Source organism: Pleurodeles waltl, chromosome 4_2 (genome assembly GCF_031143425.1).
Source record: "Pleurodeles waltl isolate 20211129_DDA chromosome 4_2, aPleWal1.hap1.20221129, whole genome shotgun sequence".
Classification (NCBI taxonomy): domain Eukaryota; kingdom Metazoa; phylum Chordata; class Amphibia; order Caudata; family Salamandridae; genus Pleurodeles; species Pleurodeles waltl.
Window position 1 is genome coordinate 292,201,286 of NC_090443.1, and position 26,760 is coordinate 292,228,045.

At 45.0% G+C, this 26,760-nt stretch overlaps 2 protein-coding genes across 3 annotated transcripts in view; one reads left to right on the forward strand and one right to left on the reverse strand.

Annotated features, from left to right (window-relative positions):
• TCF20 (transcription factor 20) overlaps window positions 1–26,760 on the reverse strand; it is a 169,819-nt gene that overhangs the window by 137,358 nt on the left and 5,701 nt on the right. The gene's annotated exons all lie outside the window — the stretch shown is intronic.
• The window catches only part of LOC138292544 (BLOC-1-related complex subunit 6-like), a 92,509-nt gene that overhangs the window by 48,412 nt on the left and 17,337 nt on the right, over window positions 1–26,760 (forward strand). The gene's annotated exons all lie outside the window — the stretch shown is intronic.

A 26,760-nucleotide genomic window follows, 5' to 3' on the forward strand; every position in this document is an offset into this window, starting at 1 on the left:
AAATCAGATTTTACAAAACTGATTGATATTTCTGACAGAAATTTGAGGAAAGCTTATTCAAAGGGTATTCCTACTAATAGGAATAAGAGAAAGGGTTATTTTTCAACTGATTTAATTTGGAGGAAGGCAAGACTGTTTGCTCAGTTACACATTTTTGTGGCAGATCTGATTGAATTTGGGTTCCAGGCCTGTTGGCATGGGCCCTTTTAGGAGAAAAGCTATTGTTAAAAATAAGCGTTTGGTCCAACCCATAAATAAAATTAGCTGTTCCTAAAAATGGGATGTGCATTCCTTAAATAAAAGTGCCTTCTGAGGAACATAAAACCTGTCACGCTGGAAGAAATTTGAACTGGGGTAAAAAAAAAAAAAAGGGATTTTCTGATCCAGCTTTGACTGAGAAGATCAGTTTTATAACACAAAGATATCACGAGTGATAATAGTTTACAGGTCTAAAGAGATGCCTTAGAACTGTAATGTTACTTTATTGTTTGTGCCATTTAAGGATCCTCAAGGTGCTGAAGGTTCTTCATCAACTAAGATCCAGAGATTTGCAGCTCTTTAGCCATGTAACATATTAGACAGCTGTATTTGAGAACTTTCCTTGCTAGATAAACTAGCTAGTTGAAAACAAACAACTTTCATTTCAGAATTGATTCACTGGGCAAAATATCTGTAACTCATGATGTTGATGCCAATATGTTGAATCAGGGGGTGACCAAAGGCCTGATTAGGTAACTGAAATGTTGTTGGGACAAATGAACGAGGTACCTACCTTCATTAATGTTCTTTCTGGTAGAGACTAATCGCACACTCCTCACCTTTTGAATATAACCCAGGTGTCAGACTGGGGCTGGAATCTTTTGAGCAGTAGCTCTGTGCTACGGTAGGTGTCGCTGTGCTGCTCCGGAAATGGCATATAGGCACCACCTCAACATGCTCATATCAGCTGTTTTCAAGGCTGTCTACAGACCCAGATGCAGAGCCCCAACAGAAAATTGCCTTTGACCAGTGTCCATAATCCAATACAGAATAAAGCTCAAGTCACAGCCTTGCCTTTCTTGGCTCCAGCGAACCCTGCAAAGAGCCTCCTCCCCGCTGTTCTCTGGTAGTCCAAGCGGATAAGTTTGTCCTCCTGCTTAGAGGGGTGAGGCAGTACCTAGAATGCCAGCAGAGTGATAGTCTGGCCGGCATGGAACGGCATCACAACTTTTGACAACAAGAATGCTCATGTCCACAGAACCAGTTTGTTTAGGAAGAAAGTGGTGTAGGGCGTACTGACCCAGAGAGCCTGAAGCTCACTCACTCGCCGTGCCGATGTCATGGCAACGAGGAACACTCTCTTGAGGATAAGAAGCTGCAAATGGCAACTTTGAAGCAGCTTGAAGGGAGTACAAATCAAATATGTGAGGACCAAGTTTAGGACCCACTGTAGCAAGACAGAGAGAGGAAACAGGAGTTGTACGCCTTCCATTCCTGGAAGTACCTCTGGGCACAAGGCCAACTCCGCTCTGCTTGTTGCAATTCCAAATGGTGGTGTTGTCTGTGAGCACCTGTACCAGCCTTCGCTTGATGGGAGGAAGGAAGTATTTCAACACCAAGCCAAAAGCCACAGCTCCACAAACTTGATATGGAAATGGGACTGTGCTGGAGACTAGATTCCTCTGATTTCCACTTCTCCTAAGTGGCTGCCCCAACCCAGAAGTGATGCACTAGTCACGACGGTAAGTTCTGTGTGGGAGAGGGGTCTGCCACTGATCCAGAGTCTAATATCCACTGCAGATATTTTGAAGTGTGCTCTCAAATCTATACGTGGTCAGAGAGGTTCCCTTGATGTTGGATCTACTGAGACTTTCGATCCCACTGCAGAGCCCACATATGCCACCTGGCGTGCTTGATCAGTTCCAGGAATGGAAGAATCAGCCTCATGAAATCCAGGACAAAGGCTGGGAGATCGGGATCATAGCCTGACTGCACTGGACTCTCCTTTCCAGGGAAGAGGCACGAAACCAAACAATGTCCAGAATGGCTCAGATGAAGGGGAGCCTCTGAGAAGGAGTAAGGTGTGCCTTTGGCATGTTATTAGAGAACTCCAAAGATGACAGGAGGTTCTCTGTAGTCTGGATGTGGTTGACTACTGCCTGGGGAAAGCCCGCATTCAACATCAGTTGTCGAGGTAGGGGAAGACTAGGCCTCTGACTTCCGAAGATGTGCTGCCACGACCAACATGATTTTTGTGAACACCTGAGGGGCACTGGTGAGACCAAAGGGGTGCAATGCAAACTGAAAGTACTCCTAGCCCCCCCACAAACCACAGATAGCACAAATGGACCTGAAGTACGGGTATATGGAAAGAGGTGTCCTACAGATTCAATGTCACAATTCAATCTCTAGGGTCGAGAGCAGACAAGCACTGGCTAGGGTGAGCATCTGGAATTTATCCTCCCCGAGAAAGGTGTTGAGAGGGCACACGTCTAAAATATTACGAACGCCTCTATCCTTCTTTGCCACTAGGTGGTAGCAGGAGTAACACCGTGACCCCCTTCCGATACAGGCAGCATTTGGCCAAATTGGCTTGCACGTCCTGACGTAAAATGGACAGATGGTTCTCAACCAGTCATTCTGGACCAGGTGGAAAGTACAGCGGAGCGAGTAGGAAGAATACGACATACCCATTCTGGATTATCTGCAGGACCCACATGTCCGTTGATATGGCCTTCCAGCCCAGCAAGAATAACTGAATCCTGCCTCTAACAGGTGGCTATGCTGCTCCATGAAGGACACCCTAAAGGTGTTTGACAGGTGGCACTGCAAGGGGGGAGGGGCAGCAATCTGACTGGCTCATTGAACCTGACCATGGGGTCAGTGGGTGCCGGGGCCCCAAAACGGCAGAGCACCTTTTTGAGCCTGAAGTGGCTGCCAGTATGTGGTACCTCTGCCGCATCTGCGAAAGGAACAGTAGCGTTGATGCAGCTAGCAAGGCTGGGCAGATAAGCTCAGACAGAGTGCTGTGACTCTGCTTTTTGTGGACAAGGCAGGTTGTGCTCTGGAGTAGTTAAAAAAGCAGTGTCCATCAAAGGGAGTGTCCAAAAGGGACGATTGGACATCACCCGCCAACCCAATCGGCCACAGCCAGGCATGGCGACAAATGGAGACACTGGCACAAATGGCTTACCTAATGGAATCAGTGGTGTCCATGTCACAATAAATTATGAACTTGTCTGCGTCATGATGGTCGTCTAGAAGTTGGATTAGGTTAGGGCAGGTCTCAGGTCTTCTGGGACACCTCAGAAGACCTGAGCCACTGAATCCCAATGAGCGTGGGAATGGCAGCCTAGCAGGCAGCTGGCATTGATAGATCGGAGGGCCAAACTGGTAGAAGAAAATACTCTCTTCACAATGGTCTCCACTTTCTTGTACTCCTTATCGCAGGGAGTAGTCAGAAACGTATTTGTATTAGTCTGACTAGAAGATGCCTGCACCACTAAGCTCTTGAGAGAGAAAGGGTGCTGAAACAAAGAAGCAGGATCACTCAGGGAAGATTGGTGGAGTCCTGCCATTTGGCAGTTACCTGGGAGGGTCACAGAAAGGATTGGCCTAGGCCCCCAAGAAGGTATCAGTGAGTGGCTTATTAAAGGACATAAGTGATTTGGCTGGAGAACTTCGGTCAAGATGAGGAGCTAGAAGTTGAGAACTTCAACCTCGGATGCCCCGGGCGGCCAGCCCCGAAGGTTAGGAAGTGGAGTGGAGCAGAAAAAAAAAAACACTGGCTTCGAACAGCATCTGGGTGTCTCTTCTGAACACAGTGCAGTTGTCTGTGGGGCTGCGCAAGATAAATCAAACAAAATGGACATTCAGCTTTCACTCCTCAATAGCTTGGCCATCTTCGTTGCAGGTATTGATGATGAGTTAGGGTAGCTGAACTCCCTTATCAAACGAGCACAGATGTCATAGCAGTTATCAGAATCTGTTCCAAACAAGAAATGTAATGTGTAGGTTGGCTGGACAGAAAAAGAAACAAGCTAAATCATAATATAAGTCACAGTCTATAATCAAGCCTCTGATAACTATTACCGGCAGGGCCCCTGAGGAAAACTCTGAAAGTCGTTTGGCCAAAACCTACAATTTTACCATGGGCACTATCCCTGTCAAGACTTCTGCCTGCACATATCATCCAAAAATGAACACCAAGGTCAGCTTCTTGAAGGATGCAGGCTTGATTCTATTCTCGAGTAATGAAGGGCTCACAGGGCTGCAGACTCCTCTGCTACCCAAAGCGCCCACCAGCCTCTCCGAAGGGTCCCTTGCACAGTCACCTTCAGCATGTCCCAAAGGGGCGGATAAGGACGTGCTGGGGACAGGGTGCCAGCAGAAAAGAGGTCTGCTCTACGCACTCAAGATCTGAACTCTCCTGGGAATGGGCAGGAAGGGTCCACTGCCCAGGAAGAAGGGCCTATCAATCTAGACGGTGGGCACGAGCTAGGAGACAACTGCACGAGTCACCTCTTGCCAGTCTCAGCATCACCTGGGTGCACACTCTACTGCATCCTAGATTCCAAAGGAGAGCTTTGGGGAGCACTACCTGTCCACAAAGATCCTTCGTGGTGTCCTGCACACCATGGTCTAAAGAATCCCCAATCTTGACCCAGGAGGATTCCCAGAGGCCCACAGGACCAGCTAATCCAGCTAATTCCGCTAACAATCAGAATATCGCCCATCTCTCCAGGGACATAAGGTACCTGGGTGCGGAAGACCAGGAGAAGGAGTGGGTAAATGGGCTCAGAACACCAGAATAGGAGGAAATGCTAGCATCCTACCCATAGGATTCGCAGCAACAACCTCAGGTGTCCCAAGCAGCCAACCCCGATGGTCAGGAAGTGGAGCGAAGCAGGAAAAAAAATAAAAAAAATAAACACTGGCTTCGGAAAGCGTCTGGGTGTCTCTGCTGAACACAGTGCAGTTGTCTGTGGAGGCAATGCAAGATAAATCAAACAAAATGGAAATTCAGCTTTAACTCCTCAGTAGCTTGGCCATCTTCGTTGCAGGTATTGATGATGAGTTAGGGTAGCGTAACTCCCTTATTAAGCGAGCACAGACAGAACGCATTGGCACAATCAAACTGTTCTTTCACCCCATTCATAGACAATCTATTGTCTCTTCCCACGATGATCAATGATTTCATCACCGATTTCAAACAGCACTTGAAGCTTCAAATGTCTTGACCAAAGCACACAGTCTCTCCAAAACCCCGACCCTTCAACAACTGTGGACGGCAGTAGCGTAAATGTAACTGCTAACATCACTGACGCAGTGAGTACAGCAACATCTGCGAATAAGTGCAGCCCAAACATGATCCTTAACACCAGCCAGGTACTGAGAATAGCACCTGCTCCTCCTGCATCAGAGCAGTCGGCAGCCACGGTCAAGCAGGCTCTTAGACTGAACATGGCCTCAAACACCAAAAACAATGCTAAACCCAGATGGTCCCAAAGGAGGAAAGGTCAAAATAAAAAAAACACGCCACCCAAAACCAGATAGGAGTCTACCCTTTATTCAGTGCAGCTGCAAGACAAATAGGGAGGGCTCACCAAGAAAAAGGCTTTTCAGCGATCAATGGTCAGCCTACATCAGCGGAAGGCCCCCCAGCCCTAATCTCTCGGCAGGTCAAATTCACCCAAATCCGCCGGAAGGCGACCTAACTGAAGATAGAAGGGGTTCATCCTGGGAGTCGGAAGAATGTAAACACTGATTCCACAGAGCCTGCATCGCAACATCACAGGTGCACTCTTGGCAATACAAATGAAGCAGTAACTCACTACAATGTCCCTTTGAGAGGCGCTCAGCAAAACATTTCAGGCACCAAGCCTAACCTGGCAACAAGGCATACTGTGCCTGGGCCTGAAACAGGCGCAGGGCTAGTACACGCAAGAACAGCCCTTACCAGCCCAATTACCGCAATTGCTGCTCACTTCGGTCTGGAGGCAAATAATCAGACCTGGTCAGAGAACAGAATATCACAAAGTCAACGAACCCGGGGCCTCGGAAATCTCACCAACGCTCAGTCAGATCTGGTAATCTATAGGAAACTGAGATGTCCTAAACAGGTGAAATATTCTTTGGCCGTTCTCAATTCCGAATTTATCTGTTCAAAGATCGATGGACCTCAGAGCAATTGAATATATGTGGACTGATGACACCCTTTGTGGTGAAGCAACCAAGACCATTTGGAGTAAAAGTCCAACTGCCCAGAGAGTGCTGTCTGAATTACCTACTTTTAAAAAGGCGGGGCATAAAGCTCATCCCACATCATGAACCAGGTTACCCTTTACCCTTGCTCCCTCATGGCCAACTGTGTTCTTGTATCATTAATGGCCTTGCTACTAAATTATCAAATCCAGACTTCCTATAGTATGTGCAAACCGTTGACATCATCCTTCTGCAGGAGACATTGCATGCTGAACCAGCTCACATACAAGGGTTAATGAACTTTTCCGTTCCAGTTGCTAAAGAGGCCAAATATGGTCACCTCCTGGGCGGCCTGGTAATATATGTGTCCACAACATGCATAGCCTCAGCTAAAGTTCTGAACTCCAAGTCTTCTGCACTTAACACAATCAAGACCCCTATAGAAAACAATGATGCAAAAACTGAGGTGGTAATTAACAAAGCTTAGATCCATCCCAAAAGCAAGGGCTCAACACTACTGGTAGAGGAGCTTGTGAGCATCACAGAGGAGGAAGAACCCTCATACTCAGTCCTCTCTGGGGACTTCAATCTGTGCCTCCTAGGTTCCTCCTCGTACGTCACTGTGTTGGCCCAATCTTCATAGTGGGAGTTACCAGAGCAAGTCAGAAACAAACATGGGTCCCTAAACAGAGTCAGCAAGCAACTGCTGGAGGACCTTGAACACCTTAGCTAACAGGTAAATGGTAGGTTCACAGAGGACAACACACTGGTAGCCACATTTCATTCCTGTGGAACCAGTTCAACAGTGGATTACCCCTTTGTGACCCTTCCTCCATTTCACCATGTCCATTTGTACAATCTTGGCAACAAAGCAGACAGCGATCATCTCCTGCAAGAGGTGTCTTTCCAAGTAAACCTGCCCACACTGAGTTGTGCAGTGAAAGCACCAGACACCGTATCTACCATCAACTATAAGCAAATTAAGTTTTCACAGTCTACTATAGGGGGACTTTGTTAACATCTTCTGTTGATTAGATACATTGTTCAGGGGCATCATCAAGTAATGCTCTATAAATGTGGGAGTGTTTTACCAAAGCGCTAGGGGCTACATTTGCAACCCCAGTTTAATTAAAGCCTGCTCAAGTATACACAGGACAAGTGGGCTCTAAATCTAAGGCGTAATTAGCACAACTTAAGCCACTTAAAAAGGTAGTGAACAAAACTTTAAGAATTGTGTGCAGCAGACCAGTTGGACGCCAACATTTATGTAATGCTGAGACAACAGACTGCTTTGCTTAAGAAACAGAAGTGGGGCATTAAAAAGGCTCTGGAAGACCATCTCTGGGTCAAGTTGTTCTCAGACACAAAACACAACGATAGTGTGAGGTTCTAAGCTACCATCAATAAATCACTAGATCCTTGGCCACAGAGGAATCACCTCCCATATTCTGGAGGCAACATGTGCAAACGTTTTAGTGAACCATTTTAACCAGCATCCGAACGAAAGTACCTTGCAAGATATTCCAAAGGCCAACAACACCACCTCAGACAGCCCTGCACCTGTTTTGTTTCAGCCTTTCATAAGATAACACTCAGCTTATACAGCCACTATAAGAGGCAGTTAGCAAAAGGAAGAAGGAAAGGAGCCCCCGGGCCCTAATAGCATCCCCCCCGGCTGTTTTTTGCACAGGACCCCACTTTTTGGGCAGAGACACTGGAACCTGTCTTTTCACAATTCAGTTTTCTGTGTGTACTGGCAGCCTCATGGAGGTGCTTCATAAACTCACCCATTTTTAAGAGCCCAGACCAGTCTTTGGCGAAAAAGTACTGTTTTGTGGACTCATTGATAACGAGGCAAAATATTTTGTCGGGACTCTGTTTGAAGAACTCACACTTTGGGCCACCAGCAACCCCATCATCCCGCTCAATCAGACAAAATTTTCCAAAATGTCAGGTACAACAACCAACATGCCAGGATGCCCCTTCATTTCTACTTTACTGATTATAAGGAAGCCTTTGACCACATTGATAGGGGCAAGCTTTGGAGCAAGCTGGCGAACTGGAATATACCTCAGGCCCTTTTGGACATGCTTATCTTGTTCCACACTGACACCTGGGTGCAGGTCAAGCTAGGAGCAAGAACCCACCTTTCCAGGAAAACACCATCAACTCAAGGGCTGAAGCAGGGGTGTGTTTCTGCGATCACTCTTTTTAACCATCTTCTTGCTGACCTTAAGGGATAGTTAAACATCTGTGATGATTTTGGTGAGTCACACTCATGTAAGATTGCAATGGCTACTCAATACCACACAAGAATACTCTACAGAAAACGGGCTGACCATTAACCTTGGGAAAACTAAGACCATGACAAGTAACAAAAATAAAAAGAAAGTCCCGCCATGGTACTGAGGAGATTCACGGATTGAAACAGATGATTATAAATATCTGGGCAATAGTATCAATAATCAATACTTAATCTGCTGCCGAGAAAGAAGCCATCAAAAGAATGGGGTTGTCATTGGCCGTAACACCCTAAAAACCTCAAAAGGACATTGGATGGGCCATCATTGGCGCCCCTTTCCCGAGTTATAAAAGTTAAGCTACCAAAGACTGTATTGTATGGGAGCGAATTACTGAGAGGAAGAGATGCCAAAGTTTTAGGAAGCATAATGGCGAGATCCTACAGAACAATCCTCAATCTTCTGCATTTTACCTCCCCAACACAGATCCGGTTGGAGTTTTGTCTGCTAAAGTAGACCCTGCCAGGCAAGGGGCCTACATAAACTGCTGGAATAAAATCAGTAAGGCGGAGCCTAACACATTAAACCATCTTCTATGGCAGGAGCTGCAAAACAGATTTTTTGCCAGCAAGCGCCTACCTCCAGGAATCACACACAAACAGCCACTAGGCTCACCCAGCTTTGGGACACTACAATCAGCCACATGGCCTTCAAAAAAGTAGTCTGGAAAACAATAAACACTCACTCACTGAAGACAAGACCGTCCTGGGACACAGCTCAAAGCTGGATGACACTAAATAATTACAAGATCCTCGCACCGCAAAAGTACTTCAACACTGGGTACGCTATTACAGTTGAGAAGTTTTTAAGGTATCGTCTAGGGCTTTTGCCCTAGCTATTCCATTTCCCCTTTGGCAGTGGGAAGGCTTCCAGAAAGTTTGTCGCACATGTGGCTCTGGAAAGGAAGACTTGCTGCACCTATTATGCTCTTGTTAGGCACTGCTAGGAGAAAGGAGACAGCTACTAAGAATCCGCCATATCCAAAGAGATATATACAAGGAGAGGCAGGCTGTGTTGGCCTGCTTAGAACCAGAGAATCCACAACTGAACCGCCTACTGGTAAAATGTTTGTTAAAGGTGGAATAGAAGATGGCCATATAGCAAGGCTTGCTACCCCTCTCCTTGGCCGTCAGTAACGGCATAACCCAGACTGGAACGAGTCAGCTCCCAGGGTGCAAAGACCTAATGAGACTAACAGTCAATCAGCTACTTGCAATGTTTCTGCTGGGAAGAAGTGGAGGAGATCGGCCCCTGTGAAATGGACTGGCTGTATCCTGCGAATTGCCCGCTTTCTGCTTGCACTTTCTAGGCACTTTCTCATACTGCTCTCTCACTTAGTCAACACAGCCTTATAGTGAACAGGGCAGCAGGGTTCGGACACCTCACTTTTTTGCTAGTTTGCACTTGACTGACCTGCTTGGATCTTGCACTTTACTACACGGATGCACCCGGCTGGATGTCCTGTCCCTTGATCTTCCACTTCTTGAACAGGTGTGCTCTGCAACTTGGTTGCACCCTTTTTGGCCGCTCTGCATCAATCTGTTTGGCACATTAGGAAGGGCTGCACCTTGGTTAGTAATCTCATTTTTTAAACTTCCACCTTTTGGACCTGTAGAAAAAGTCCAGTCCGCTTTTATGAACAACCTATACCGAAGCTGGGGTAGTAGTTGCCCCAGTCCATTTCAATCTGTATTTTACTAAGGCACATCAGACTAATTGTCATGACTACTGTCTCTTTTATTACCTAGTGGTTTTAATGAAAAGAAATGTAATTTTAGCTTAATTTTAGTAGAACTGCAGGCAGCTGCCACAATCCCGGTTATACTGTGTTAGAATTTAAATTATCAGTTTAATTATGTATTTATTGCAAGGGTTTTCGGTAACTATGCAATTAATTAAATAAACTGAAACTAAACATAAAGCACCCCCACTGACATATAGATGTCAGTTCCCTTTCCAGAGATTAATTCTATTCAGGGAAATCTCTACAAGTGCAACAACGTTGCCCCCTGGTAAGAGAACAGGGCTTAAACATTGTGATAAATGTGGGTCAAATGTTTTTACAAACCCCCAAAACATCTTTCTGTGGTGCTCAGGCTCTCACCAGGGCTCCAAATTTTATGGGTCAGGTAGGAGCATTGTAAGGAAATGACTCTCTTTGTATGGTCAGCACCCAGTTTTGGGACTGATTCTGCTGGTTTTTCAGAGTGCACTGAGGCCTGCTAAACAGACCTCCATGCCTGTACCCTTACTCTTAACCTGGTTTGTCAAATTGGCTCTTACCCAGTTGACTAAACAAACTTACCTGTAAGTCCCTAGTAAATGGTTCCCAGGGCCGGTGCGTTAGAGGGTCCAGGCATTGCTGCACGGGTTATGCCACCCTGGGTGTGACACAAGTAAAACAAAGCTCCCGGCCCTCCACTTGCAGGTTGCAAGAGCAGTTTAAACTGCTTGCCCCAAAACTTTACCATTTAACGTAATGGCAAAGCCCAACTTCCCCCGATATATGTATAAGTCACCCCTATGGCAGACCTATTGAAACCTAAGGCAGGGTCCATGTAATCTTAAATGTCATCATTTTTTACTGTGAAGAAGCTTGGTCGCCCAGCTGCAGAGTACAGAGTAACTCTCAGCTCTGCTAACTCTGAAACGGTGCAACCAAAGTGGATCATCCAAGGTATCAAACAATTAGTTACGTTAAGCCAAACTTGATTCTTAAGTCGAAATGAATGTAACAAACTGCAGTATGCACATTTAACAAAGTTGGCACTTTGTTGCCTCTAGTCCCCTGTGCCAAAGCTGATAGCACCGGGGGTCCCGTCGAGGCAGCATTCTGACCTCCTGGGGAGACATGCCAATGACAACCAGGAAAGGATACTATATGGGCCTGCTCTAGAAGGAGGTGTCATCTCTCTCTCCGGCAGAAAGCCACACGGGTGTTGGCCCAAAAGCCGAGCCTCAAAGGCGAAGCTGCTTTTGAAGGGAAAATTGGTAACAATTGCGAGAGGGGCTGCTGCATTGTTGAGGCAGACTGACTGGGACTAGGGACAGAAAGGGGAAACCAATTGGCAAACCAGTTTTCCAGGGGCATGGAGCCCCCTTGGTAGCCACACCTCTGGGTTGGGCTAGGATGCAGGAAATGCCAGGAAAGGGGTCCTGACATATTGTAAGTGGGCAGAATTGTGCATCCTGGGATGCCCAAATGATATGCATCGCAAGAAGTGGTCATCAGGTAGTAAGGTACCTGGTAGCCCATGGGCCACCAACCATATCCTGCCCTGGGGGCATGTTCTGATTTTCACACCTGGCACCCCAAACTCAGATCTTGACTGGACTGGGAGAAGGACTGAGGAAGGATTGCCCTGCTTTACAGTGGAAAAGGCGAAGAGAGGTTGCACCATCATGGACTGCAAATGGTGGCGAGCAAAGGAGAGAAATTGTGCCCTGCCATGTCCTGCTCTAGGAAAAGTTGTCTCCAGAGTCCAGCCAAAGCCCAAAGACTCCAAGGGCCAGCTGACGGGCCTCTTGTTCGCAGCACAGGGACACAAAAGCTGAAGAGCCTTGTGGAGCAGGCTGGTAGCCCAAAGTCTTCTACCCGCTGCCAACGCCACTGTGCAGTACCATCAAACCAGGCCAGGCCCACGAAGTTGCACCAGAGTTTGCTGAACCCAGGAGTGCCACTGGAGTGCAGCTGGGACCTCCATAGTATGAGTTATCGACTCAGGAAGGGTTGGCCTGTGACTGCAATACTGGGCAACCAGTAGTCCAGTGGCGAGTGAACTTTTGCCAACACCGAGAGGACTTTGAGGGACGTGGACCCTGTGACCAGGACCTTTTCACCCCTTCATGGACGAAGGAGTAGTTGCAACAAGGCCCTGTTCGACTGCACCATATCTACAACACTCTTTGAGCACCTTCAGCATCCTTCATCCCTTGAATCAGGACCACTTCAATAAGAATGCCCTGCAAAGGATAGAAGTGTGTAGAACGGAATGAAGACTGCTTAACCTGCTGGGGTAACTGTTTCTGAGGTCCTTGCAGGTCCTCCTAAGTGGGTCCCCACTGGAGTTGGTCACCTAAAGTGACTCCAAGTGACCGCATTAGAGTTATTCCAACTATTTGTTGAAAACGTTCCTAAGTGTCTAATTTGTTAAATTTGCCAAAGTTTGCTTGTGGTCAAGTGAAATGCTTTGCTTTATTATATCTTGTAATTTCTTTATCTTCACCCTCCAGTGGATCTTTTTCACAGTGGTGTCTAAAAATACATAAAAATGTAGTCTGTTTTTATAAATTGGTGTCAGATTTCTTTGGTGTCTTGTTGATTTTTTTCTTCAAATGTTTTTGTGTCATGTAAATGCCTTTCACTTGTTCTTTTGTGTAAGCCTTGCGGTTCAGTGCCACAGCTACCCAGGGTTGAGCTGAAGGTTTGACAAATGAAACCTAGGGTTCTTAAAGGGGTTGTAAGTATATTACAATGTGAGGTCACACAACCACAGCATACATTACACACCATTTCCTCACAGGAATACACTCAAAGTCCTTTATAGAGGATGAGACTAAACTCTTTGTGGCCAGTGCGAAGGAAATAAAGGCAGTCAGAAGTCCAGAAACAGTTTGAAGTCCCCGGAGTAGAGATCCTCCCACCAAAAGCATAAGCTGAAGAGGAGACATGGGGGCAAACCTAAGTGAGGTAAAGTCCCACCAGGGCTCTAACTGAGTCCTCCTCAGAGCTGAAATAGGTTGAGTCATGAATAGGTGCCACCTGAGGTCCCAGCAGAAGTGCTGCAGCCCCCTGTTCCAACCCAGCTCTTTCCAGCACCTGGGGCTAATCTGACGCCTTATCTCAAAGGCCAGTTTGATGTTTAGGGTCTGTCGTGGTCCCCTCTGGAGCGCCTTCAGGCCCTATGAGACCTATAGGGATGGCATACGGGTTCCTGCCAGCAAGCCTTCCCTCTACACCATTCACTCCCCTTTTGCCACTCCAAACAGCATCAACGGGCCCGATTCAGCCAAGGCCCTCACCACTGCTGACACCGACTCCAGTCACACTCCCAAAGACATTGGTGCCAGTGCTGACTTGGGAGTCCGTCACTTCAGTGTCCCAGCCTCTGGTGCCAATACATTAAGTTCGGAAGAAAAGCACAACGACAGATGGAAGAGAGACAGTTTCAAGTACATCACACCCCTTATGAGCTGTTTGCAATAGACTCAGAGCAGAAGGACCTTTAAGAGCCCCTACAGGAATTTCAAGATTGCAGAGGCTAGCAGCATTATTTCCCTTGAGTTGGAGTTTCTGGACCCATCTGGGCCCCTTCCCCCTGGTGCTACATCATGCCATTCCAGCATTAGAAAAGCAGCAGAGATTCGAGTTGCTCTTGCCCACCATTTAAAGTAAGGCCAATATTCTGACAAAAGCCCTTCAGCCCAAACTTTGAAGCCAATGCAGCCATTCAACAAGGACTTCTAAAGCAAACGATCCTCCACTCCCTTCGGTAAACGGGTACATTTTCCTACTGCACCGGCTGATAGGGAATCTAAAAAGACCAAGTCTTTGCCTCTGGCCCATATCTAAGAATCACCTGTATAATACTGCTTGGCCATCTGATCAGGGATAGCCAAGCAGTATTATACAGGTGATTCTTTCTGGCCTAAATACCCCGGTTTAACTCGCCAGGACAATAACAACATCCACAACCGTCAGGAGAGAGGTCTGGCTTAGAACCTCTGTTTTCACAGATTTGCAGTTAACACTGCTGGACCTTCCCTTTAAAGTTATCAAACTGTTTAGGGAAAAGGCCCACCCAGCCTTGGAACGCTTCAAAGCAAGTTCCACAATGAGCTGCTCTCTCGGTCACCAGTCTCAGAAATTGTGTAGCTATGGGAAAGGCAACAGCTTTTGCAAACGTCACATGGCCAATGCTCAGCAGCAATCTCAGAAACCCATTCTGGGACAAAGCAGGGTCGATGAGAAGGGTAGAGAATGTACAACAATTCAGGCACTCACTCCTTTTTCCATCTCCTCCCCACTCACCACAGGGAAGCAGCTCTAGTTCTCCTGTGTATAGCCACTGGAGGCCAGCTGGAGGTCCGGTGACCCTTTTTCCATAGGCCATGAGGGCCATCTCCTCATACCAGTTGGTCATACAGAATGTGAAAAAGGGGTATGCCCTACCGTTCATGCAGTCTCTTCCCCAAAATCACAATTCCTGCTTGGTCCTCTCGCAGTAACATCTTCCCTGCTCCACCAAGAGGTAGCAGCCTTTCTTCAGAATGGAATTGTTGGTGCCAGAGCAGGAGATTAGACAAGAATGCTAGCCACTGTATTTTCATGTTCTAAAGAAGGATGCCAGTCCTCAGGGTATTGAATTTCTTCCTGCACCAGAAAAGCTCACAATACCGTCCCCTGCTCAAGCTCTTTTGGCGCTAGAGATTGGAACCTAGATGGTGTCACCAGGCTTACAGGAGGTGTGTTTCCATATACTGATCCTGAAGTCCCACAGGAAATAGCTATGTTTTGTAGTGGGTAGGACTCACTATCAGTCTGTGTTTTTTCCCTTTGGCCTGACATCAACACCACAAGTCTTCACAAAGGTAATGGCATTGGTGGCAGCCCATCTCGAGTATAGAGTTTCCAGTTTTTCCCCTACCTGGATGACTAGCACCTGAAGTTCAGGACTAAGGTGATGTTAAGGTCACACCTGCAGACAACTGCATCCTTGCCGCAAGACCTGCGCTTTTCTATGAACGTGCTCCTGTTCATAGGGACAGAACTGTATACAACTTTAAGCTGAGCCTTTCCTTCTGCACAAAGGATACAGGGCCTTCATGTATTGCTCCCACACTTCACAGATTTCCAGCATGTGTTTATTTGCCTGCCTGGTCTGCTAGCTTCCTTCATCCTCTTAGTCATGCACACCTGCTAACCTATGGGAACTCTCCAGTGGTCGCCTCTGGCAGTAGTTCCAGCATGAGGAAGACCTAGAGAACTTCATTGGGGTCTCAGGGGATACTGCAGCATAGCTTGTCTGGTGGGGATGGAGGAGAACCTTTCAAAAGAGATGTCCTTTCAACCGCCTCAAGCGATGGCCACAGTATACATGGAAATCTCCACTCAAGGGTGGGGGCTCAATTGCTGGAGATCTAAGGCCCCTACTTCCCAAAAGAGAAGTGTTTCCACATCAATCTGCTCCACCTGAGGACGATTCTCCTAGCATTCAAGGTATTCCTCACTTTCTGTTCACAACTGATCAGTCTAGGTTTTGACCATAAATACGACTGCGATCTGATAGGTCAACAAGTGGGGGTGAGGGGTATGTGTGGTAAGGGTCTGGCGCACAAGCATGGAATGTGTTTGGTGGAGAATCATCTGGCGTGCTCGTTTAACAGCAGAGCTGATTGAGTCTGTGTCATCTTGCGGACCGGACCACAAGTGGTGTCTCGTTTAGAGGAGCATCTTCAATCAATGGGGCATGCCCCACGTAGATCTCTTTGCCACTCATCACCACTCACATTGACTGATGTGCTTGGCCGTCCAGGATCCAGTGCAAGAAGCACTGGGAGATGTGTATTGGTTTAAATGGAACTTCCTCTTCACTACTTATTTCCTCCCATTCTCTTGCTTGCTCAGGTTCTGAGGAAGACCCATCAAGACCAGGCCCAAGTGATCTACTAAGATCAGGACCAAATGATCTTCACAGTCAAGAAACGTGTGTCACGCACACCTTCTGCACCTCTCCCTGTGTGCCCTCCTCCATCTTCCTTTCCGTGTGGCTCTTCTCTCTCAATAGAAGGGACAGGTCTTCAATACAAATCTCCAGAGCCTACACCTTCATACTTAAAGATTGAGAGGGGACACATGACTGCCTTCCAGCTGCCTGATGACGTGGTGGATGTGATCTTATCTGCCTGTCATTCCTCCATCAAATTTGTTTACACCGGGAGGTGGCACAGGTTTGTTATATTTACCTCTTTAAAGCGCAGCTATGAGACATTTTCAAGTTTGTGCATTTGTTGGCTTACAATGACTGTGCTGTGGGTTCAGCAATGGGGTATCCAGCACCCTTTACATCTTTTCTTTGCCTCCCGGATCAACTGTCCCTTTTCAACTCTCCAATTGTAATAGCTATCTTTAAAGGCATGGCTGATAGGTTTCCTACCACTCTTTTTGTGATGCCAGAGTTGGATTTAAATCTGGTTCTTAGTGTTTTTGATGGGATATCCGTTTTGAGTCCCTTCACAGTTGTTCTTTAAGACTTTTAAACCTTAAGACAGTTTTCTTAGTGGTCATTACTTCACGCAGGCATGTCACTGAGATGTATACACTAATCGTCCAGCTTCCTTTCACCACTTTTTATTCAGGCAAATTGTTTCTGAGAACCAGAGCTGCTTTCTTCCCAAAGGTGGTGACCCCTTTCCATCTGGGTCAGTCAATCACTCTTCCTTCTTTCACCCACCACACCCTACCTCATCCTATAAAGGAAGAGACAATGCTAAGGCTGGATCCGTAAATATCGTTGAACTTTTATATTGACCACACAAAATACTCCAGTGAGGAAGACCAGCTCTTCACAGGCTTTGACAGGCATTATTTTCTAGATTCGGAGGTGAGGAAGGTTGGGCTTTTTTTGCTTGGCAGTCTATTCAAAAGGTGAGAAATCTGCACGCAGAAGTATCCATCAGAAGAGAAAGTTACTTACCTTTGGTAGTGATATTTCTGGTGGATACTGTATCTACCTGCAAATTCCTCACTGATCCCTCCCACACACACACACACACACACACACACACACACACACACACACACACCCTGTTTGATGGATGTTTAAGGCCCAACATAATAAGGTTTTAACCTTATTGTGGTGATGCATACATATCCTATTTGATGGTATACAGACATGAGAGCGAGAGTGGACGCTTTATAGGGTCAGCAACGTCACAGGGAGGTCACTTCCAGTGTCAAATGGATCCAACGCCCCCTACTGTTGAGGTAGAGCTACGGAGAAAGGTTTTCTGAACCATTGTGCCACCTTCAGGAGTATTCAAGAGGTGAACAACAAGTTCTTGTGTGAGCTTCCAAAAACATCCTTACTAACAAGGAAGAAGTGTTTTTTTTTCCCACCTGCACTTCCAAGCAGCAAAGTATTAATGCATTAAAAGGGAAGAAGAACTAGCAGTCACGCCTATTTTAGACAAGAAACCACTGAGGGCTTCTGCTTCTTTGCACTCTATCCAAATTAATGCTTCAGGAAGGATTCTACTATCCATACATGAATGGCAGCATGTAACACTGCACCCCTGAGTTGCACAGACAGTTCAGGAGTTGCATTTGGAGTTTTTGACCAGCCGAGTTTTAACTACTTAAGCCAGGCTTCCCCAAACTTTTCTGTTATGAGAGCTACTTATGATCAATTAAAATCATCCCAAGCTACTGCAATCATTAGTGTTGTACTAGTGACCACATCAGACAAGATTATGTTAGTGGCTACCTTATGTAATATTTTCTGCAGTGATCACCTCTGCATCAGGCAGTATTGTCAGTTCTAAAGTAAAAAAGCCTTTGTCAATTTGGAATGTCTTTAAGTGGATAATACATAACAGCCCTAGCTTAAATGTCACTGACACAAAGGTAATAATACGAGTAGTTAGCATCCCCAACACTACATGATTTCTCTCTCAATTATCAGTTTTAAATATATATTGGAAATTCAACCATCAGGTTATCAGTACATACATTTTCGTTTTGAATACATATTTTTTCAATCTTGGTGTACATATAATAATTCAAGTCAAGCAAAAGCTTCTAATTTAGTAGGCTGGCCTGGACACAGGAGAATTACTTTCAGATAGCTGGAGAGCTACTCGTTGGAGAAGCCCGACTTAAGCCCATCTACTGTAGTATCCAACCTCAGAGGGAGTAAGTAGATTTAGAGCAGGAGATGACTCAAGAAAATAATAACATGTATTTTAAAAAACAATCTGAGTGTTTTGTAGCAATGACTTTCCTGTCAGAAGGAAAGCACTCACTAATAAATCTGAGAAGGCTGAATTTCTTGTTTCGTCACAGACATTTCCCCCCAAAAAAAAATAGGTTAATTTTTTTCAGAGAAGAATCTGATGATTGCAGGCATCTAGAACTCTACTTCTCGATATGGGATTCATAAAAACCTATGACTTGTCATGTTCATTCCATCAATTGAGATGTACTTGAGATCTCCATTTTTTTCTTTTGCTTACAGATGTAAAGATTTGCCAAATTAAATGCCCCTGATGAAGATTTGTCCTGAAATGTATTGGGGGGGTTAAGCAAACTCAATGGGATATGTTGCAACCAAACTAAAGACCGGAAAAATTGTAATGCACTCGGATAAAATATTTTCAAAAATACAAAAAGGTACATTTTTTGTCAAGAGCTGTTATACTGGTGCCACCAGAGGATTAGAGGTCAGTTTGGCACTTCAGCAGTGCTGTTGTATACCCTTGAACCACTTCCACTAAGCAATTTCTCCAGGACCCTGTAAGAGAACTTCAAATATTGAAGCACCTCAAGGGAGGTGTCGAATTTCTTTGGTGAATATAATCGTCTAAGGAGCTGTCTGGGGATTCTCCTGTACACTTTCTGAAGACCACACTCTTCTACTAAATCCAGAAGGGATGTGTCACAGTCTGATGACAATACTTCTACATGTTAATGGTTGGGGGAACTTCAGAAGGGAGCGGGGGAGAGAACATTTGGATTTCTTGGTTTCGTCACAGAGAGCTTCGTACCAGGGCTTTTCTTCAACCTCAAGTTGAAGTAGTTAACTTTTTATGTTCTTGGTTTAAAAGGTGTTTTGTTAGTAACACGACAATCAATACAAGATAGGCCATAATTGAGGGAATTCTCTTCATTAGGTGCCTCCCTAGCAAAGGATAATTTGAGAGTAGATATGGGGTGTTAATAAATTCACATCTTTATTTTTTAGTTGGCCTTTAAATTATTTCTTTAAGCAAATTTCTGTGAAACTGACTATGCTCTTAAGTCCGATATTGCTTCCAGCGCTGTATCTTTTATCTGAAACTATAACTCCACACTTCTTCCAAGGTGGTCCAATTTTTCATAACTTGCAAATAAAATTACCCTACGAATGTCTTAAAATTGTGATTTTACCAACCACCATGACTGAAAAAAAATCAAAAGAGAAACGGTGGTCCACATTGTTCCTGCCAGGTGTTATTCTATTTCTCCTCCCTATTTATGATATACTGCAATTAGGAAAATGGAAAGTATGAAAAGGAATATTAAGTGCTACTTTGGTTTATGTTTTTATTTGATGTTTTGTAACAGTTAATACATCCCTGTCAAGTTTCCATTTTGGGTATTTAAAAGTAATATATCTGTTTATTTACAGCCAAGTAAATACAGATTTTTGAAGAATCTTCGCAAGATCAGCGTTTTGCTTATATTCACCAACTGAGGGATGTTCTTTTGTTGTCTTGGAGCAGTCAATGTGTGAAATCTTACTGTTGTATTCTGAAGATCTTTTTTCCTTTATCTGTTGCACATGTTATTGAGAAACCTACTTTTTGTTCACAGAGGACTCTAACACTGAAAAAACAAAGCTCGGGATGTAAGGGGTATTGTGTTCTAACAGTTCTTGTTCACCTCTTTCTTGGTTATTTTAAGTTAGACATTCTGCTGTGAGTTACAAAAGAAAAGTTTTCTAAAATAATGAGCCTTGGCGTTTTTTTTATAACATTGTGGCTTTGCAGTCACCAATACAAGTTGAAAATCACCACTCTCAATGTTAGGCCATCTGTATTCTATTATGCTAAGACTTTCAGTGCTTCATGGTAACAAGTGCAGAGGGATCACTTAGCTCCTTCATGTGAGGCGTTACCCATAGCACTTAGGAAACTTCTTCTGGAAGCACTGCCCACCACTAAAGGCTGTCAATATTTTCCATTGCTGATGGGATCTCAGGACATAGCATCTTCTATTGACTTCACAGTGCACACTGTCCACTGTCAAAGAGATCAATAGCGTACACCAGCCTCTGTTGATAAAGTCACAGTGCAAAATGGCCACTGATGAAGGTGCTAAAGCACTCACTGGCAACTCCTGATGACGTAACATTTCACTTTTTGATATGCCAATGTCAGCCGATGACAAACGCTCCACTGCTGCCATCCGCACACAGATGCTACTGCTGAATTCATGTGAAACAGTCTACTGTTGATATAATAGGACACTGTGCACATCACAGTGCATACGGCCACTTAGAATAACATCACAGCACACATTTGGCCACTGCCGTCAACAACACAGGGCACTACTTACAAGATACAATACTGCTGAATTCATCCCGGAACACTGTCCGTTGCCATCAAAGCACACACTGTCTGTTGTCAACAACGCATCATGCTCTGCCCACTATGATAAACGGTAATACACACAATTCCGACTACTACCATCACCACATACAATTGACTTCGGATTTCAATTCCCCTTAAACCGAAAAATTACCATGTAGAAAAAAAAGTTCACATTTTAAAAAAGGTAACAATTTATGTTTGAAACAAAAGTAGTTGTATTTAAAAAAAACAATTCCTACTGAGTGCACAGAATGCATGGTTAAAACCCAGGGTTCATACTGGAAGCATAGTTATATCAGTCCGAAGCACAGAATATTAATTGAAAGTGCAATTGCCTACCTTTTAAAACACAAAAAAAAAAAAAGAGAGACAATTTCCTCTGAATCAGAGCCTACCTTCTAAATCGGAAATATCCCATTAGCATGATTGTGTCTTAGCGAGCAGGTGTCTAGGAGACAGAGGTCAGGGAAACAACCCCTAGGAAGCCACGCACAACAGTACCATACTGGAGGAGAAAAGTAGTGAACACTAATGACCTATAGGAAGTCATTAAAGAAGCCAAACACTGAGTTATTCCACTGAAAGAGTAGACTACAACTTTACGTCCCTATCTCACACAATGTCATCCCATGCGGTACACTTGCAGGCTCACACGTCACACATGCAGACCAGTATTTAAGGCACACAGATCCTTTTGTACTGCATTTTTCCCCATCCCGAGAAACCTAACCTGTGTGCAGGGCCACGTCCTTCCAACATTAAACCTACATATCCAGTGCAGAGACCTAATGATCTCACATGAGGGTGAACATGACCACCAGGAAGACCCCCCCACGATACACACACACACACACACAGTCAAGTGTCACATAGGCAGAACACACAAAGGCTTATCAAACATGCAGACACATTTGCCACACACAGAGCTAAGACCCACCAGCAAGGACCCATGTACTCTACACTTGGAAACCACAAACCAGAAGTAAAGCCATATGATGTGTGCTCCCAGGACTATGAAACATATCAGCATCATGTACCATACAGTTGTGTTTCACAAACTCCATCCCAAATATTAAAATGCCACATGTGATCAGACTCGCAGGCCACATGCTCACAGATCCATGGGCCTTTTCAAGCAGGCCACATATTACAGCCTAAAGGTCCTGCAAACATCCCGGTTCCAAGTGCCCCACACAACCAAACACACACATAATCATGTGACACAAGAATAGTAACCCATGTGTCACCTAAACGGAGACTCCCAGGCCACACAGAAGCAGTGCCACACACTCTAAGACCTCGGGGTAACAGAGACACATACAGACCCATGTGCCACTTATATGTAACTCTTGCATTACACACAATCAGAGCGACTTGCTCCACAAACAATGATACCTCTGTCCTACGGACAGAAGCAAAAATGCACTGCCCCTTCTGTTTCATGGGCATACCTATCTTATACATGAGCAGACCATGTGTTTCTCACTCACATTCAAGTACCACAGGCATTGCCCTACATCACAAGATATGTATAGACACCCATGTCACAGATTTGTATCTCAAACAGTCACAGACCTATTACAGAATCACATATTGCAGAGATATTAGTCTCATTAACCCAAATCTCAGACTAGTTAATCAACATTCTGCACTCTCAAAGACCCATACGCCACACACAAACAGAGCCACATATCACACATGTAACAATGTGGTACATTGGTCTCATGTCACTCACACTCATATCCACAAGTAGTTACGTACATCTTGGATGTTATATTGCTGGATTTTCTCAGTTCTGTAATACTTAATGCCTGTAAGGCTTACACAAGAGCTAGTTGGGGTGGTGGGGATTGTTCAAGTTGTTAAGACTATCTGCTTGATAAGTATGGAAATTCATATGTATTTATGATCATTTTCCGACACTTGCTCTGCTCTTAAATGAAAATTCAAGAACGATTGAAAATATATATCACATGTAACAATAACACAGTCGCCATGTTTCATACACAGGCCAACGCTACATTTCATACAAAGACAGGCGTCACATTCAATACACAGGCCGACATCAAATGTAATACACCAGCAGACCCCACATTTCATAAACAAGCAGACACCACATTTTGCACCGACAGACCTGTAAGAGAAACTCAGAACAAGGTGTCACCTGCTTATAGATCCACATGCTACAATTGCACATTTCAGTGCCACAGATTTGCTTACAACCGACAGTCAGACACTAAAACCCCATGTCAGGAAATCATGCAGCCCCACAGGCATGCTACAAATCCGAGAACCACTTGCCACATGCTGAAAAACACCTGTAGTACACACCTGTCGCTTTCAAGTCAATCAGCTGCAGATAGGTGCAAAACATGTGCCCTTTATTTGCCACATACAAACCGGACTGTCACCTATGCCACACACACAGATCCATGTGTCATTTGCAACATATAAACATAGACTCATGTTCCACAACACCCTAATCCTTGAACCCCACATACACACAAAGGTTAATGTACCAAGCACCCATCTAAACATCACATACGCAGGCTTGTGTTCCCCACAGACCCATATGCCACACACACCCAGGACTGCATGCTGGACACACAACGTCTCTCTATTGAACATGTAGATTCATGTACCATACACACAATATACAACGAAGTCCATGTATCAAACAAATTTAGGCCTGTATTCTGCACATATGCAGGCCCACATGCCCCACTCACAGCCGGATCTCTGTCCTGCACCCACAACTAGACCCTTGTGCCAAATATGCAGTCCTACATGCCACACAAGAGACAGTACAAATGTATGCCAACCAGGTGCCTTACACATACTGACCCACGTGATTCTTGCACAAGCAATGGTCCTGTATTATAATCCATGCTTCACATTGTGCAACGCATACCAATCTCCATGAAGACCCAAATGCCTCACTAACAGACCTGCGTATAAAAGATGGGTATATGTCAAACTCACAAACCAACACGGTTGCCACACAGTGATTTCTCTATCTTAGGCACACACATAGGTCATACATAATAAGAGCTGTCATACACAGACCGATTTATTACCTCACACGCACAAAATGGTGTCCACAGGCAGACAGGCACATATTTCACACAAACCTACACCCTTCTACCACACAAATGCAAACCCACATGTTCTATGTCACACACCGACTAACAAATCTTACAGATGTGCACATCACAAACCGACCCACGTTTCACACAAAAGGTCCACAAGCCACACTTAAAAAATACACATCACATTACGTAACACCCATGTTGCACCTACACTGAGCCATACTTTACACATACAAGCCCACACCTCCCACCCAACACTTGAACTTCATACATCGACTGGACCACAGAATCATGTCAAAATGCGTGCCTCAGACCGAAATCTCACAGAGGCGCACATCACAGACTAGCCCACCCATGCCCAGCACTTGTAAAGACCCACATGCCACACATGCAGACCAACGTGTCACACATATACATGTAAAAACCCTCATACCCCGAATTTCACACCCACGCAGACCCACCATTTCATACACAACCAGAAGACGCATTTTATACACAGGCTTGCCAGACATACGATGCACAAATAGATTGATCACAGAACGATGTCACATGCATGTATACCCACTTGCAACACATGCACAATCCAGTACCAGCTTTGCAGATCAAATTGTCATTCCACAGCTAGAACTACATCACTCACATAGGCCTAACATCCCTGCATGTAAAGACTCAAAAGTCTGGCTCAAACTCAGAGACACACACAAAAGCCTAAAGTGGGCAAAGTATGCAGACCCACATGTCGCTTATCAGATCTAAATACAGTACATCTGAGAACTGAACTATATATCCAACAAGACAAACTCAGGTAACACAAACCAGCAGGTTTTCAAGCCAGACGTCAGTAAACATGACATGTCCTGTTTCATGAGCCAAACACTTCCAGATCTTTATGTCTCACTAGAAGACTACTGTTACACATGCAGTCACATCCATGTGTCATTTGCACAGACCACACTGCAACACGAACATACCCACGTTCCACAACATATACATCAAGATCCATGTACCAAACACACACACACAAAATGCCCATGTGCCACACACACTCGAACCCATGTGCCTCAAACACACCAAAACCAAGCTGCTAAACATGTAGATTCAAATACCACACACATATATATATACACACACACACACACATATATACACACACACGTTTTAAAACAAGATTCCTGTTACCATTTACTCACAAGAACAAACTTATCCATACCCAAGTGCCGGACACACACACAATACTGCATGCAATATAAACTGTACAAACGCACACCAACCCAGGGTCTGGCATATGCGATCCTTGTACAGGCATAGACTTTCAAGTCAAACATCCACAATGTCACTGACCTTTTTTCTTGCATATCCTGCAAGTAGATCCATGTTTCGCACTGCGCAGTCCCATGCTGACAAAGATGCCTTGTGAACAGACCCACATACACACACAGAGCTAGATGTCAAACTTCAAACCAATCGATATGGTACATACAGATTCCTCTGTTTTGGGAGACTCACATGTCACATCTAGCGAGCAATACCATACAAAAATGTTTTTGTGCCTCGTATACACAAACGTGTTCCATAAACGGGTAGACACGTATTTCCCACATACATACAAGCCCAATGACAGATTACATCACACTGGACTGATGATTCACGCACATAGGACGTTTCAGATACTGATCCACGTTTCACACATAGGGTCAACAAATGCACATCACAATCACACCCATATTTCTCAAACACCGACCCACACTTTACACACAGAGACCCATAAATTTCAACACAACAGACCTACCTTCCACTTACAAAGGCTCACATGCCCATCCACACAGAACCATGCTCCACAAACCCATTTGTTTCTCTCACACACGTTATGTTCCACAGATTTGCATTGCACAAACCCATGCATATCTAGGGGGCGCGGGAACACAGCCCCGCAATAAACAGGTAGCCACACAAGTACTACACATGGACCCACTGATACCTTGATGTATCACAGAACTCCCCGAGATACTTAGTGTCCAAACACCGAAATGCACCACACTTCAGTCTGAAGCTTAAGTCTACCTTACTGATTCACCAGTTCTAAACCCAACCACATGCATTGAGTACCCTGTTTTCATAACCTGTCTCTCCTCAGTGCCACCAAGTTGTTACCTTTCTCTACCTGCCTTTTTAGATCCCACAAACTCTGAAACATCTTTCTCTACATGTTGCACACACTCAGAGCAATGTGGCAAACTATACAGATCTTTAAATTCAATACACATACAGGCACCCACACAGATCCATGTTCCCATCACAAGTTGCAGACAAGCATGTAACTACAAATACTCAAACGTTCCTCAGAAACACATAAACCCAAGTATCTCACACACACAGACCTTTGTTCCAAATATATGCTGAGACACAAATTCCACACAGAAAATTAAACCCATTCTCCACATAAACAGCCGCACCCAATACCAGATTCGTTAGTGAGCTTCTAAAGCACAGTGCTATCCTAGGGTATCCTGCCATTGACATGATGCAATGAGAGCTGCATGTCACACATGCCTAAATAACATGATGCTGATGCATCCAAATTCACAAGCAACAGAGAATTTAGTATCACATGTGCCTGAACACGATACACATGTGCCAGTCCGTGTCATACAGAACCCATGTTCTGCAAACATGTTGAGCCATATACATTCTGACTGATGAACCGCACATACTTGCCAATCACAGATGGGCCTGCATTACACCAGTATGTAGCCCATGCGTCTCAGTCACCTAGAGACCACTGTGTGCTATATATGCAGACCATGTGCCACACACAAACATGCATGCAACACAATAGG